The sequence below is a fragment of the Nomascus leucogenys genome, chromosome 11, assembly GCF_006542625.1.
Source record: "Nomascus leucogenys isolate Asia chromosome 11, Asia_NLE_v1, whole genome shotgun sequence".
Classification (NCBI taxonomy): Eukaryota; Metazoa; Chordata; class Mammalia; order Primates; family Hylobatidae; genus Nomascus; species Nomascus leucogenys.
The window spans coordinates 78,146,077-78,160,218 of NC_044391.1; the positions used below are offsets into that span (position 1 = coordinate 78,146,077).

The window sequence follows — 14,142 nt, forward strand, 5'->3', positions numbered from 1 at the left end:
AAGAAAAGAATAGTAATCATCAAACTTTCTAACTTGCTGTGAAAGGAGAAACAAATAACAATGGGCCAGTTATGATCTTGGGAGTGTCTCAATTTTTTTCACTTAGCTCCACAGAAAGCCAGTTGTCTGTGAATGTAATGGTTTATATGGGTTTAAGTCATGCTACTGCCTGAGAAGGCTGCTAGATGGGAAGGAAGGGGGAGGGAGGATTTGATGTAAGAAAGAACATTTCAAACATGAGGATGGCATAGCTGGGGAGCATTTGGAACGTCTAATCTTGAATTCAGTCTTTTTTTTACGCCTAAGTTTGTAGCTGTAAGTTAAAGTTGTAATAAAGGTTGGGATTGAGAGCAAAGTAACTAGCACTGGCTCCTTACTGGTTTTGACACTGAGCTCCAGCCACAAAGCAATTGTATTTGGGAATAGTGGCTGACAGCTCAGGTCAGGCCTGGAAACCAGAGAAAAGGGACAGAATTACTTTGGAAGATTCTTTTTACTTTTATCTTGCACTCCTCAGTGCCTAGCACAGCTCTTCATACATAGTTGGCACTCAAAAATGTTTGTTGAGCTGATGATTTGCTACCAACTGGACAAACACAATAAAGGGAGGGGATAGAAGACATGGAGATAATTAATTGAGCTTGTGCAGATGAGCAAGAATTGCCCAAAATAGTTAAGAGTGACCCCAAGGAAGGGAAAGAGGAAGGAGAGGTGGCTGATGTGCCCTGTCTCAGATCTTTTGTTGGGATGACAACACAAATGCTTTGATTCTCAGATAAGGCAAAGCAATGAGAATCAAATGTGATCTAAACCATTTACAAGGAAAGGCACAGTTTGCTTTGGAAGGATAATTTGGGGATGTCATATTTATACATACATTCATCCTGGGAATGGACATCCTACTCAGTAGGGGTCACCCTTGATCCCTCACTAAGGTTTATCCAGCTAGGAAGCAACGGAGTGGCTGCACCCTCCAAGTTACTTCTTCAACATAGGGTATTTCTCAATGGATTTTTTGAAGTACTACATTAATTTGGCAGTTGTTAAAACTGTGACGAAGTGGCTTTAGAGGAAATACATTGAAAGCAAGACATAGTCTGTGCATCTTAAGACTGAAGCATCAGCTGTCAGACAGTCAGAGTGGTGGAAAGGGTCACCAAAGGTTAACACATTGTTTTATATGCTTATTCTTTGATAATCATTTTTAAGAATTATCTGTTATTCAGAAATGAAGGCTGATGAAATCTTTTATATGAAACTTATTTATAAGCCTTCAAGTACCAACTCTGAGGGTCTGTTGAAGGGTGATTTGTATACAGAGGTTCACAGCAACTAATAGAGTAAATGAGGTTCTCCCGGGGAGGGTACAGAGAGAAAAGCATAGGGCTTGGGACAGACCAGGTGAGCTTGCATCTTTTAGGGAAGCACAGTGATGAGCCTCAAAGAAGAGAGAAGAAACAGCCAGACAGAATCACAGGAGAACCAGCAGAGGCCACTGGGGGATACAGAAATCACGGGAATTTCCAAAAAGAGGGAGTGAATTTTAATAAATTATTATAATGATGTTTATAGATTTATTCCATTATAGTATTTTATTTTGCTAATTAACTTCTTAGTTCTGCACTCACCTAGATATTTTTGGGCTTAATGATCCACAAACATATGAAACGTACCCAGATGCTTCATGAGCACGTACATTTTGAATAAGTCTACCATGACATGACTCCTGAATCAAATATTGAATCACATGGTCTGACAGTGAGGCAAAATATTTGACATTGGGTGGTGCTGGAAACTGTGAGTAAAGGCCAGCCATGGGTGTTTCCTCCCAGCCTTTGCTTTGACACTGAGGAATCATAATCATGATATCTTCATGGGGAAGTCTCTCCATCTCTCAGTAATTTTTACTTCCTATATAAAGACTACTTCCCAGGCCTTTATCCTTTTTCAAAAATAAAGATTTTTAGGATGATTTCTACTCTAAAATAGTACTCATTAGAGAAAATCCTCATTACAGAAAATATAAGAAATTGGAGAAAATTACTCATTATACCAAGATCCAGCCTCTGTTAACATTTTTAAGTGCATTTCTTTACTGTTTTTTCTCTAGAGACTTAAAGTTTTCCTTTTCGCAGTTCTGCTTCTTATGAATATTCTATAGGTCAATTTTTTTCCTACTTAACATTGTATAATACAGCTTTCCACTTTATTATAACGTCCTCATAAAGATTGTTTTTAATGTTTGCATTACATAATTTAATGAGGTCCCTATGGTTAAACATTTGTATTAATTTCTGATCTTTACTATCGTAAGGAACTCTGCCTTTCATGTATTTATTCTTAAAGCTTTTACAATTTGTCACAATATTTAATAGATTAAGAAATATGAATGTTTTTGAGGCTATTGATTTAATTTGCTAAATTATTTTCTAAGTCGATTCCCTGTGGTCTGCGATGAGCACAGGCTTTAGAGTCACATCAGGTTGAATCACAGCTCCCTGGGCTGGAGAGAGACACTTAGAGGCCCTCAGCAACGATAAGTGTGTGGGGCTACCCACCCACTCATTTAGGAAACTCAAATAAATACAACACCTAGCTGAAAATCGGTTGTGAGGATGGCTCATAATGAATGTTTCCCTGTGGTATCTACTTTAATGCTTTTACTTTTTAACATGAAATTGCAAATTCTATTTAAAGTTTTTTTCTCAAAAATATTTTTTGAGGGGGCCTCTACTTGACCAGTGTTATTGGCACATGTTTGGTTCATTTATGGAATCGTCTTTCCACAAAGGGTCCTTTGTACCAGTGAGACCTCAGCAAGTCAGTGGGTCTCTTTAAACCTTATCCTTAAACTGCAGATAAAAATAATACTCATTTCACTGGAATAAGGGTTAAATCCATTTGCTTGCTTTGCGTACTGCTTGCCATGCAGTAAGTACTCAATAAATGATAGCTGCTGTTATTGTTTTTAAAGAGCTATGGGAGTTTACATTCTCAAATGCCAGCAAAGTATGGCAGTACTCACCGTTAAAAAAATCTTTTGTCGTGTAATAGTTTTTAAAAAACAGATTCTCAATCTTGCTTAATTTGCCTTTCTTTGCTTACTAATGAGGTTGAAACTTTTTCATATGTTAATTAATCGGTTATATTCCCATTTAGAATTGCCGAAACTCCTTTTCCAAGTGTTAGTTAATTGTTTATATTTCCATTTAGAATTGTGTGTTCTACGGGTTCAAACCTCAGTTCTTCAATTTACTTGCACTGTTTAGGCCTTTGGCAGTGAGCAATGGAACACCCAGTTTCCATAGGACTAAATATTAAGGAAATGTACTATCTCCCAAAAGAGGAAGTCCCTAAATAGAGCTGCATGGGGGAAGGGATGAGTATGATTAGGGCTCAGACCTTTTTCCCTGAGATGGTGTGGCTCTGCCCCACCCACTTGATCATGAGATCATGCACTTGCAAACATTCAGTTAAAAAAAAAAAAAAAAGCATGCTATAAGGTGGACATTTCTAGTTGACCCAGGTAGAAACAGAGGGTCAGAGATGTGTAGAGGCATGCCTAGTCACTTATCTACTGAGGCACCTTATATTGTTGCCTATGAGACAGCTATTTCTTCCTAGCCCCACCTCAGCCAGGTTCATAATCAAATTCTGATTTCCTTCAGATAGCCACTCCTCCATCCTCCATCACCGTGTATTCAGGTGAAGACTTCCATGTATCACACTTACACACAACAGCATCCAGAAACAAAAAAAGGCACTGTCTGTTTATAAGGGCAAAAAATTATTTTCCAAAGCCCCTGAGATGATTTCTCCCTCTCTTGTTAGCCAGAATTTGCCATATATCCACTCCTAATCACTGGAACCACACCTTCCATTCCACACTGAGACCATTCAGAACCCACCTCCTGGTCTGGGGAGGGGCCAGCCTCCCTTGAACACAGGGAAAAAGTTCCTGCAGGGAATCAGGGTTCAATTATGAACCTGGCTGCGGTGGGGCTAGGAAGAAACAGTTATTTCCTAGGAAAAAACAAAAGATGTTCCATTAGGTGAATTACTATGCACACCCCTATATAACTCTGACCCTGAGTGTCTACCTGGGTTCACTGGACACATCCACCTTGAAGTGTTTTTATAACTGAATGTTTGCAAAGTATCCAGCACAGACCTGGCCTGGGGTAGATGTTTAGAAATTATGTTTCTGCTGATTTCAATTCATATGCATGAGCATTTTACATAATGAGCTGTTTTTCATATTGATGCAAAAGTTATTCTAAGTTTATTGAGAATGTTTTAATTGAGGAACTAAAACACTTATAGAAATTTATAATGTTTGTGTGGTCAATTGCACTATTTTTTTTCTTTTTTACATTTCTTCCAACACTTTCAAGTTTAGAAACTACCCCCGATCCTTTTTTACTTCCTCTCACAACTACTACAAAGGCATATATTTTTTCATCTTGGTATTTTATAATTTGATTTGTTATGTTCTCTTTACTCCATACTGGATTTGGTACGATGTTAACTATAAAATGAGGATCTATTCTGATTTCTTTCCTAAACATGTATTCAATTGTTTCAGTATCATTTACTAAATAATGATTTAACTTATAGATTTTGATGCCTTCTTTATGACAGATTATATTCTCACAACATCTCTCCTCATGAAAACCAGAGGAGTAGGGAGAAAGCACCTCACCCACACCCTCCTACACACACTGCAACCAAATCTATCAATTTAATAATTGACAGTTGTATAAAATTTAGTCTTTTCACCTGGTCAACTATTCTTCATTTTCTCAAATCTTCCTTTAGCACATTCAGTAGATTTTCTGTAGTTTTGAGCCAAGCTTTGGTATTACCTGGACTGTGAACAACCTAACTGGGAGAAACATCCAACATCCTGCAGAAACCCCATGACCAGCCACTGTGTGCCACTTCGCCACTTTGACACTAGCACCAGAATTTGAGAACTCCTTCAAACTACAGAAAATCAACTGAATGCACGAAAAGAAGTCCTCACAATGCTGAGTCAGATTATTATAGTTATAGTAATTCTTCCCAACACTTGTAATTTGTAGCTCTTAGAACAGCATACTGAAGTTTCCATGTGGCTGCCCCATGATTTTGTCCATGACAACTTCCTTATTTTTTTAGCAATAAATATAGTACAAATTTGCACACCTTTTTTCATGTTCACTTACCCTATCATTAGTACACTATGCAGCAGAGACTCTATTTTTACAGCTATTTCTGTTCCCAATATTCTTCAACTCCAGCCAAACAGGATTATTTGTTAATCCTTAAACACACTGTGTACTTTCTCGCCTCCATTCCTTTTTCTATGCCATTTCCTGAAGCTGACAAACACTATGCCACATCCTCTCTCCTCATCTTCTGTCCAAATCCAAACCAACGATGTTTGACATACTGGAAATAACCTAATGGTTAGATAAAGAGATTTAAATTCAATAGAATATTATACAATAACCAAAAATGAACAAGAGGGAAAAGAGGAGGAGAAATGTTTACTAAAATATGCATAAACAAATTCTATGAGTAACGTGATTATAAATAGGTATGTTGGTCAGGCTTTGATCAGCATGACATAAGGGCTACAGGAATTAGGGTAGCCATGTCAGGGCCTAGATCCTGAGACTTATCTTTGCTAAAACTAACTCTCTGTCTCTCATATCTCCTCTTCCATTTCTCATTGTTACTTTTTTCTACTTTACATAAGTCTCTTCCATCACAGACAGACTTTCTCCTTAGAGATTAAGGGAGGATTATGGCAGATAATGGCTACCAGGATTCACAACTCTTTGAGCCAGTCCTAAATTTTAAAAATCCCCAGGAAGACTCTGACAGGTCAGAATTGACACACAGCCCTACCTTAGACCAATCACCATACTCATAGGAATGGCTACCAGGAGTGGTCAGATCTAGAACAAGAGACCTTTCCTGTCATCAGGGATGAGGGTACCATGATTGACAGGCTCATCAGAATCACCTGTTGGAGTGGAGAAGCAGTAGCTTCCCAAAGGAAATGTGTGTGTGTTGGAGTGGAAAGAGGGGAGCAGAAGATAAGAGGAGAAGCAGCCAAGGTGCTGAGCAGACAAGAAAAACAACAGTTGCATTCTACAAATTGGCACGCAAGGCCATCTGTGAATTACCCCTGCCACTGCTACAGCCTCCTTTTTCATCACTCTGTCCTCTCATCCTGTGTTAGGGATATTCTGAACTAATTAGAGTTCTGCAACTTCTGGGCTCCACCTTTGCACATGTTGTTCCTTCTTTCTCTAAGCCTTCCTAGTCTTTCTGCCTCTACCTCGCTAATTCCAACTCATACTTCGGCTCATATTGCAGCTATCACCTGCTCTAAGAAGCCTACAAGGATTCTATACTTGCCCCCACTCAGAGTTTTAGAATCCCACATATGCTTATAGTGCTTGAAGCTTACCTCAAGCACAGCTCATACCATGTCATATTGTGATACACTCCAGCTAGTTTAAGCAGAACAGGACTATTACAGGATCCAAGTTAGCTTACAGAATTTCTGGGAAGCTAGGGAGCCAAGCTTGTGTATTACTCAGACTGTGAGCAACCTAGCCAGGAGAAACATCCATAATCATGCAGAAACCCCATGGCCAGCCACTGCCTGCCACTTAGCCACTTCAGCACTCCACCAGAATTTGAGAACTCCTGCAATCACTGTCCCTAGAGAACTGAGCACCTCTACTGCCCTTCCGGCCACCAGAAGAACCTGTGGCCACCACCTCATAGTAGTTGCTTTCATCTTCCAAATCTCTGCTTGGCAGAAGCTCGGTCATGTGAAGAATCTAGATGCAAGGGAAACTGAGAAATGTAGTCTTTTCCATGATAAACAGAAGGCTGAGTCATTTTGAATGAGCCAATTTCCCAGTCTTCCACCAAACCTTCCACAACAACCAATTTGTTGTTAAGGGCAAATCAATTTATTGTTGTCCTACTGTCTTGGTAAGTAGTTTCATTGTCCGTATAAGACCTTGGTTCCTAGAAATACTTTTAATTTAATATCCATTTTTATCTAGTACTAGTATTGCTAGGCCAGCTTTTTGTTGTTGTTGTTGTCACTAATTTTCTGGTATGCCTTTTTTCATGCCTTTATTTGTAATCTTTCTGTGTTATTTTGTTTGAGGTATATAACTTATAAACAGATATATACCTGCATTTTTGAAAAGCCTATCTAAAAGTCTTATCCTTTAGTAGGTGAGTTTAAATCTGACAATTTGTCTCTGACATTTTATATTGCCCATTTATGAAGTTCTTTTTTCCTCTTTTTTTTTTTGTCTTCTTTTGGATTATCCTAATTCCTTTTCTTTTTCTTCAACAGGTTTGGAAATTACATATTCTAGTTCTAATCATTTAGTGGTTTTAACAGACTTAGGTTTATATATTTTTAACAAAGTCAATAGTTAATCCATATATCTAGCTTCTTCCTGCACAAGACAGAGCAATGTGACTTCCCTCCTGACTCATCATTTTCCCCCAATGCTCATGTAATTATTGTCTAGATTTTGGTTTAAAATGTTTTTCTCTGTGCTAGAAAAAAATCACACAGAAGACACCCTTCTGTATGACCACTCCATCATCTTGATCTGGATATTACAATAGCCTCTTTATCTCTTCCTTTCTCTGAATTCTTCCTGGCTTCATAGCCTTTCACCCCCATTCTTGAGTGCCCATATCATTTCTTCCACAACTTACAAAGACCCCTAGTTCCCACACTCCTTGCCTTGCCACTTCATCACCCTGCAAACCTTCAGTTTGGGAGAGGTGCCCTCATGTATCAAGAACAAGAAAGCACTGAAGATTCTCAAGCCTTCTAACCTACTCCTGCCTTCTCTGTTTTAGCACGTGATCCTGCTTCCTACTTTGGAGGAAATAGAAACCATCAAGTAAGAACTCAACATTTTCCACTTCCTCCACCATACATTTATCTGTATCCCCACCCATATTTCCCCCTCAGTCTCACATGAAGGAATGACCTTCCTCCACTCCTAGGCTAGCTTGAGGACACAGTCCGAAATTACTACTCCTGTCTGCCATATTTTCAATTCTCCTTTATTGTACCCCAGACAATACTAGCTAAATCAATACTTTGCTTGTAGTGAACATTTGATAAACATTTATTACATTAAATAAATATAAATAAATGAATAAATTTGTCAGGTAAGACATTTACAAAATAGTCATAATAGCTACATTTTCATCTGAGATATTGTTAAGAATATGGAGATATTGTAAACACTCAGCAGTGTTACTTTTTACAAATATTTGAAGATCATATCAATTTATGGAACAAATATCTGAGTCTTACAAGTGTCTTATTCTGCGTCCTGGGAAAAGAGAGTGAATAAGACAGACGAAGACTCCACTCTCATGAGGCTGACATTCTAGAGCAAGAAAGCAGGAAATAAATAAGTAATCAAATAAGATCATTTCAAATGGTGGAAGGAGTGATGAAGAAATTAAAAGAGGATAATGGTTAGAGAGTGGCATGTGTAAGGGAAAATCAGAAGGCCAGACCTGTGCAGCAAAAGCATAAAGAACAAGGAGGAATAAAGTGTGAGATGAGAAAAGGAAGGCAGTCGCCAGACCATGATTTAATTTATAGAGTCAATTGTAAGTGCATTGGGATGCCACTGACTTTTTATAACTGAAGAAAAACATTCATTAATTATAGTGTGCACAAAAAGTGTACAACTTGATCACACAATCACACACACACACACACACACACACTGCTCATGAAACAACTATCCAGCCCAGTTCAAGATATAGAACAGTTCCAAAGCTCAGAAGATTCCCTCATGCCACTTCTCAATCTAACCACCCTGTCCCCAGTCCCTAGCAAAGGTAAAGTCCAGTAATCAATAATTGGCCTTCTGTCAAGGCAGATTAGTTTTGCCTATTCTTGAACATAAATAAATAGAATCATACAGTACAGACTTTTGTACGTGTTCACTTGCTTAATCCAGGAGATTCATCCATGTTATGGGATGTGCCAGTAGTTCATTCTTTTCTATTACTTGTTTTATTTTGTTATGTGAATATACAACCATTTATCTGTTGTACTGTTAGTAGACATTTAGGTTGTTGCCAATGTTTGTCTATTATAAATAAAGCTAGTGTAAATAGTGTTGAAACTTTTGATGGACATAGGCACTCATTTATTCTGGTATATACCTAGGAGTAGAATTGCATATATTTAGCTTTATTAGATATAGCCAAACAATTTTCCAAATGTATCATATATTCCTTTTTACTAGCAGTGCATGAAAGTTCTAGTTTCTTTACATCCTCAACAGTATTTGGTATTGTCAGTCTTTTTAATTCTTAAAATTTTAGCTATTTTGGTGTGTGCATAGTACAGGTTGAGCATCCCTAATCCAAACATTTAAAATCCAAAATGCCCCAAAATCCAAAACTTTTTGAGCACTGACATGACACCACAAGTGGAAAACACTGCAGAAAAATCACCTATAGATGACATGGTAAAAATCTATGATGGGCTTATTGAAGGACTAGAGTAGTGTGCATTCCTAACAGAGTAAGAATTCATGGCGATGTATAAAATCAGACTTCTAACGCAAAAACCATAGTTAGTGAGGCAGATGACTCTGGGGGAAATATTTTTAAAGGCCATCCAGCAGAAAGCCTCCTCATCCATAGAGGACCCACTTGCTGGTCCCTCAAGTGCTTCTGATGTTTCTTCTCACCTTTAAAAAAAGTGTATATAGTAACCTTTTAAACAGAACACAGCATCATCGGTAGAGACTGAAAGCCTGCCATTGTTTGTTGCTGCTACTGTTTAACAGCTAATACAGGTATTCTGTTGATGCTACTGTTCTGCTTAGTTTCTGTAAACCACATTATTTTTTCACTGTATTAATATTATGTCATATTTTTTACAGTTAAGTGATTATGTGTAAATAAATGTTAGAAAATGATTACTTATTGTTAGCATATAAATTCAGAGTCAGGAATGTTGGTGATGCCATGCAACCACAGATTGTCCACATGGGTGGCCAAGATAGTGACACTTTTGCTTTTTGATATACACCTTGGCTTTCAATGTACACAAACTTTGTTTCATACATAAAATTGTTTAAAATATTGTAAAGATTTATCATCAGGCTATGTGTGTAAGTTATATGCACAAAATTGTTAAAAATACATATATGAATATTGTGTTTAGGCTTGGCCTCATCACAAAATATCTTATTATGTATATAAAAATATTCCAAAATGAAAAAAGTGTAAAATTCAAAATACTTCTGGTCCCAAGCATTTTGGATAACGGCTACTCAATCTGTAGTATCTCATTGTAGCTTTAAATTTACTTTCCTTGATGATTAATGATGTTGAACACCTTTTAAATATTCTAATCATATATTTGAATTTAGACCATTGATGGTTTAGGCAGAAGTTTGATCTTTTTCATATTTCTAGAGATACCTCTTGTTGCTCCACGGAGAATTGGCTGCAGGGAAATACAGCGGAAGTGGAGGGAACATTTAAAAAACTATTGCAGTAGTCCTTTCAGTAGATGTAAGTGGCTTGGATAAATAGTGGCAAAGGAGTTAGAGAGAAGTGAAAAGATGCAAGATATATTTTGGAGGAAGCCTAGCAAATGTACCTACCCACTGGCCATGGGGGAGAAAAGGAGGAATCAAAGGTGGCCTAAACAGCAGAATGAATGCTGGTACGTTTCCCATGATGTGGAAACCCCAGAGCGGGTCCATTGAATGTTAGGAGGAAAATTATAGGAGATGAAAGAAGAGACTGAATCATACCACAGCAAACTATGCCAACCCCAAAATAAAATTTAAAAAATTCCAGTCACAAACTGTGCTCAAAGAAACATTCTGGGCAGAGAACTGCAATGGACTTTGACTTGCTTCCTGTCTTGCAAATGAACTCTGCAGCACTGTGCAGTATGAGTTTGCCAGCAAAACTTATATGACTTATTTTATCACTAATATCAGGTTTTTTGTTCTTTCCTTCCAAGAATAAATATATCTGTACATAATGAAATGAAAAATCATGAAATTCAAAATTAGATTAGTTTGGAAATTACTGGCATTTTTCTTCTTGTGTAAGGTCACTCTGCCCTTGCAGGCCAGTGCTGGGGAAGTGACACATTTCTTTCTCCATCCCACACTTCTGCTTATTTTCATGCCATAAAAAGCAGATCTTCAACATTTCGAATGCTTAGTGCATGTGGCAAATATTTTTCTCTTCATTTAAGACTTTAAGTTATGTTATGTAAAAAGTAGCATGCCAGACCACTAGTTTACTAGGCCATTTTCATACAAAAAACAAAATTCTGTCTTTGCAGAAATAATAAGCTGATTCTTCAAGTTGCCTGGTATTAGCCTGCCTGCTGCTTTTACGTAGTGCTTTTCAGTTCTCAAACCAGTGATAACTCCGCATAAAGAAAGACCTCATAGTTGTTAACAGCTTACTATAGATAGTCCCTGTGCTAAACATCAATCCTGTGAGGTATGCACTATTATTATCTCCATTGAACATATGAGAAAACTGAGTTCAGTAGCCTGCCCAGGATCACTTGGCTGATAAATAGCAGGGATGAGATCAGAACCCAGGTTTATCTGAATCTAAAACTGAAGCTTTTGATGGTTCCCAAGCTAGGACAGTGTAGGCTGGAAATAAGTGAGTGTGTGCCAAAGCCAGCCCCCATGGATTTGCATCACAGCCCTACCATTTACTGGCCATGTGGCCCTAGGCAGTCTTTTCTGGGGACCATCATGGTACCTATATCATTGGATATTGTAAGAATTAATAAATTAACATATATAAAACACTTAGAACTGTGCCTAGGTTATGCTATGAAAGTGTTAGCTATCACTTAAAAAATAGCTTTATTGAGATATAATTCACATACCATTCAATCCAAACATTTATGGTCTACAATTCAATGGTTTTTAGTATATTGAAAGAATTGTACAATCAGGCCAGGTGCGGTGGCTCATGCCTGTAATCCCAGCACTTTGGGAGGCTGAGGAGGGCAGATCACGAGGTCAAGAGATCGAGACCATCCTGGCCAACATGGTGAAACCCCATCTCTACTAAACACGCACACAAAAAATTAGCTGGGCGTGGTGGCACATGCCTGTAATCCCAGCTACTCAGGAGGCAGAGGCAGGAGAATTGCTTGAACCCGGGAGGCAGAGGTTGCAGTGAGCCGAGATGGTGCCACTGCACTCTAGCCTGGTGACAGAGCGAGACTCCATCTCAAAAAAAAAAAAAGAAAAGAAAAAAGAAAGAATTGTACAGTCATCACCACAATCAACTTTAGAACAAAAAGAAACCCAGTACCCATTAATAATCACTCCCTCTCCCATCCCACCTCCAGCCATAGGCAACCACTAATCTACTTTGTGTCTCTATAGATTTATAGATTTATAAGAATCTATAGAATATAGATTGCTTATTCTGGACATTTCATATAAATGAAATCACGTATGTGTCCTTTTGTTTCTGGCTTCTTTCACTAGCATAGCATTTCAAAGTTAATTCATATTGTAGCACATATCAATACTTCATTTCTTTTTATTGCCCAATAATATTGCATTGTGTAGATATACCTCATTTTATTTATCAGTTCATGGACATTTCATTTGTTTCCACTTTTGGCTATTGTGAATAACGATGCTATGAACACTTGTATACAAATTTTTATGTGGACCTATGTTTTTATTTTTCTTGGGCATATATCTGGGAGTGGAACTACAGCTATTGCTTGTCACTGCTTCTGTCTTTGTATATGTGAATATGCAGATGTAATTCTCTCATATAAACACAAGCCTTGGGGTTTTTACTCTAAATGACCTAATGTGGTAAGTATCCTTCCTGTTTCATATCACAAATGAAGAAACTGAGACTGGGAGATGTGCCTTACTGTTTCTTGATCTGCAGCTTTGCCCAGGCTATATCCCCTTTTGAGCTTGCCCCCCGACTCTTCCCCTTGTCAATCCTTTAGGTTTGAGCTAAGGCCTTACTTCTTGCCAGGAAGCCTTGCTTAGACCCCCTGGCTGGGGGAGGTACCTTGCTCTGTGCCTCCACGATGTCCTAAGGGTTGCTTTACCATCAGCTTTGTCACATTTTCCTGTACTACCACAACCAACCAGATGATAAGATGCTAGGGAAGGGGCACTGTCTTCCTCAACTCTGTCTTCCATGCTAAGCACAAGGGCTGGCATGCAGTGGTTGTTCAATGGATGTTGATAGAAGTTAAGAAGGAGGAAGGAATCTGGCCCAGATACATGCTTAAAAGTGACATCTCTGGTCTATCAGACTGATAAAATATTTTCTGTCACATCATATGGCCCTAGTTTGAATTGATAAAAAAGAAAAGCCAAGGAATGATTATTTAGATTGGAAAAAGAGTCTTTCCTTTTTTTTTAAATTTTTTTAAATTTACTTATTTATTACTATATTTTAAGTTCTAGGGTACATGTGTACAACGTGCAGGTTTGTTACATATGTACACATGTGCTGTGTTGGTTTGCTGCACCCATTAACTTGTCATTTACATTAGGTTTTTCTCCTAATGCTATCCCTCCCCCCTCCCCCCACCCCACAACAGGCCCCGGTGTGTGATGTTCCCTACCCTTTGTCCACGTGTTCTCATTGTTCAATTCCCACCTATAAGTGAGAACATGTGGTGTTTGATTTTCTGTCCTTGCGATAGTTTGCTCAGAATGATGGTTTCCAGCTTCATCCATGTCCCTAAAAGGACATGAACTCATCCTTTTTTATGGCTGCATAGTATTCTATGGTGTATATGTGCCACATTGTCTTAATCCAGTCTATCATTGATGGACATTTGGGTTGGTTCCAAGTCTTTGCTATTGTGAGTAGTGCCACAATAAACATACATGTGCATGTGTCTTTATAGCAGTGTGATTTATAATCCTTTGGGTATATACCCAGTAATGGGATTGCTGGGTCAAATGATATTTCTAGTTCTAGATCCTTGAGGAATCGCCACACTGTCTTCCACAATGGTTGAACTAGTTTACACTCCCACCAACAGTGTAAAAGTGTTCCTATTTCTCCACATCCTCTCCA

The 14,142-nt window shown here is 38.2% G+C and overlaps 1 protein-coding gene across 2 annotated transcripts in view; it reads right to left on the reverse strand.

Moving 5' to 3' along the window:
* SSR3 (signal sequence receptor subunit 3) overlaps positions 1-14,142 on the reverse strand; it is a 64,953-nt gene that overhangs the window by 37,907 nt on the left and 12,904 nt on the right. The window lies entirely within an intron of this gene.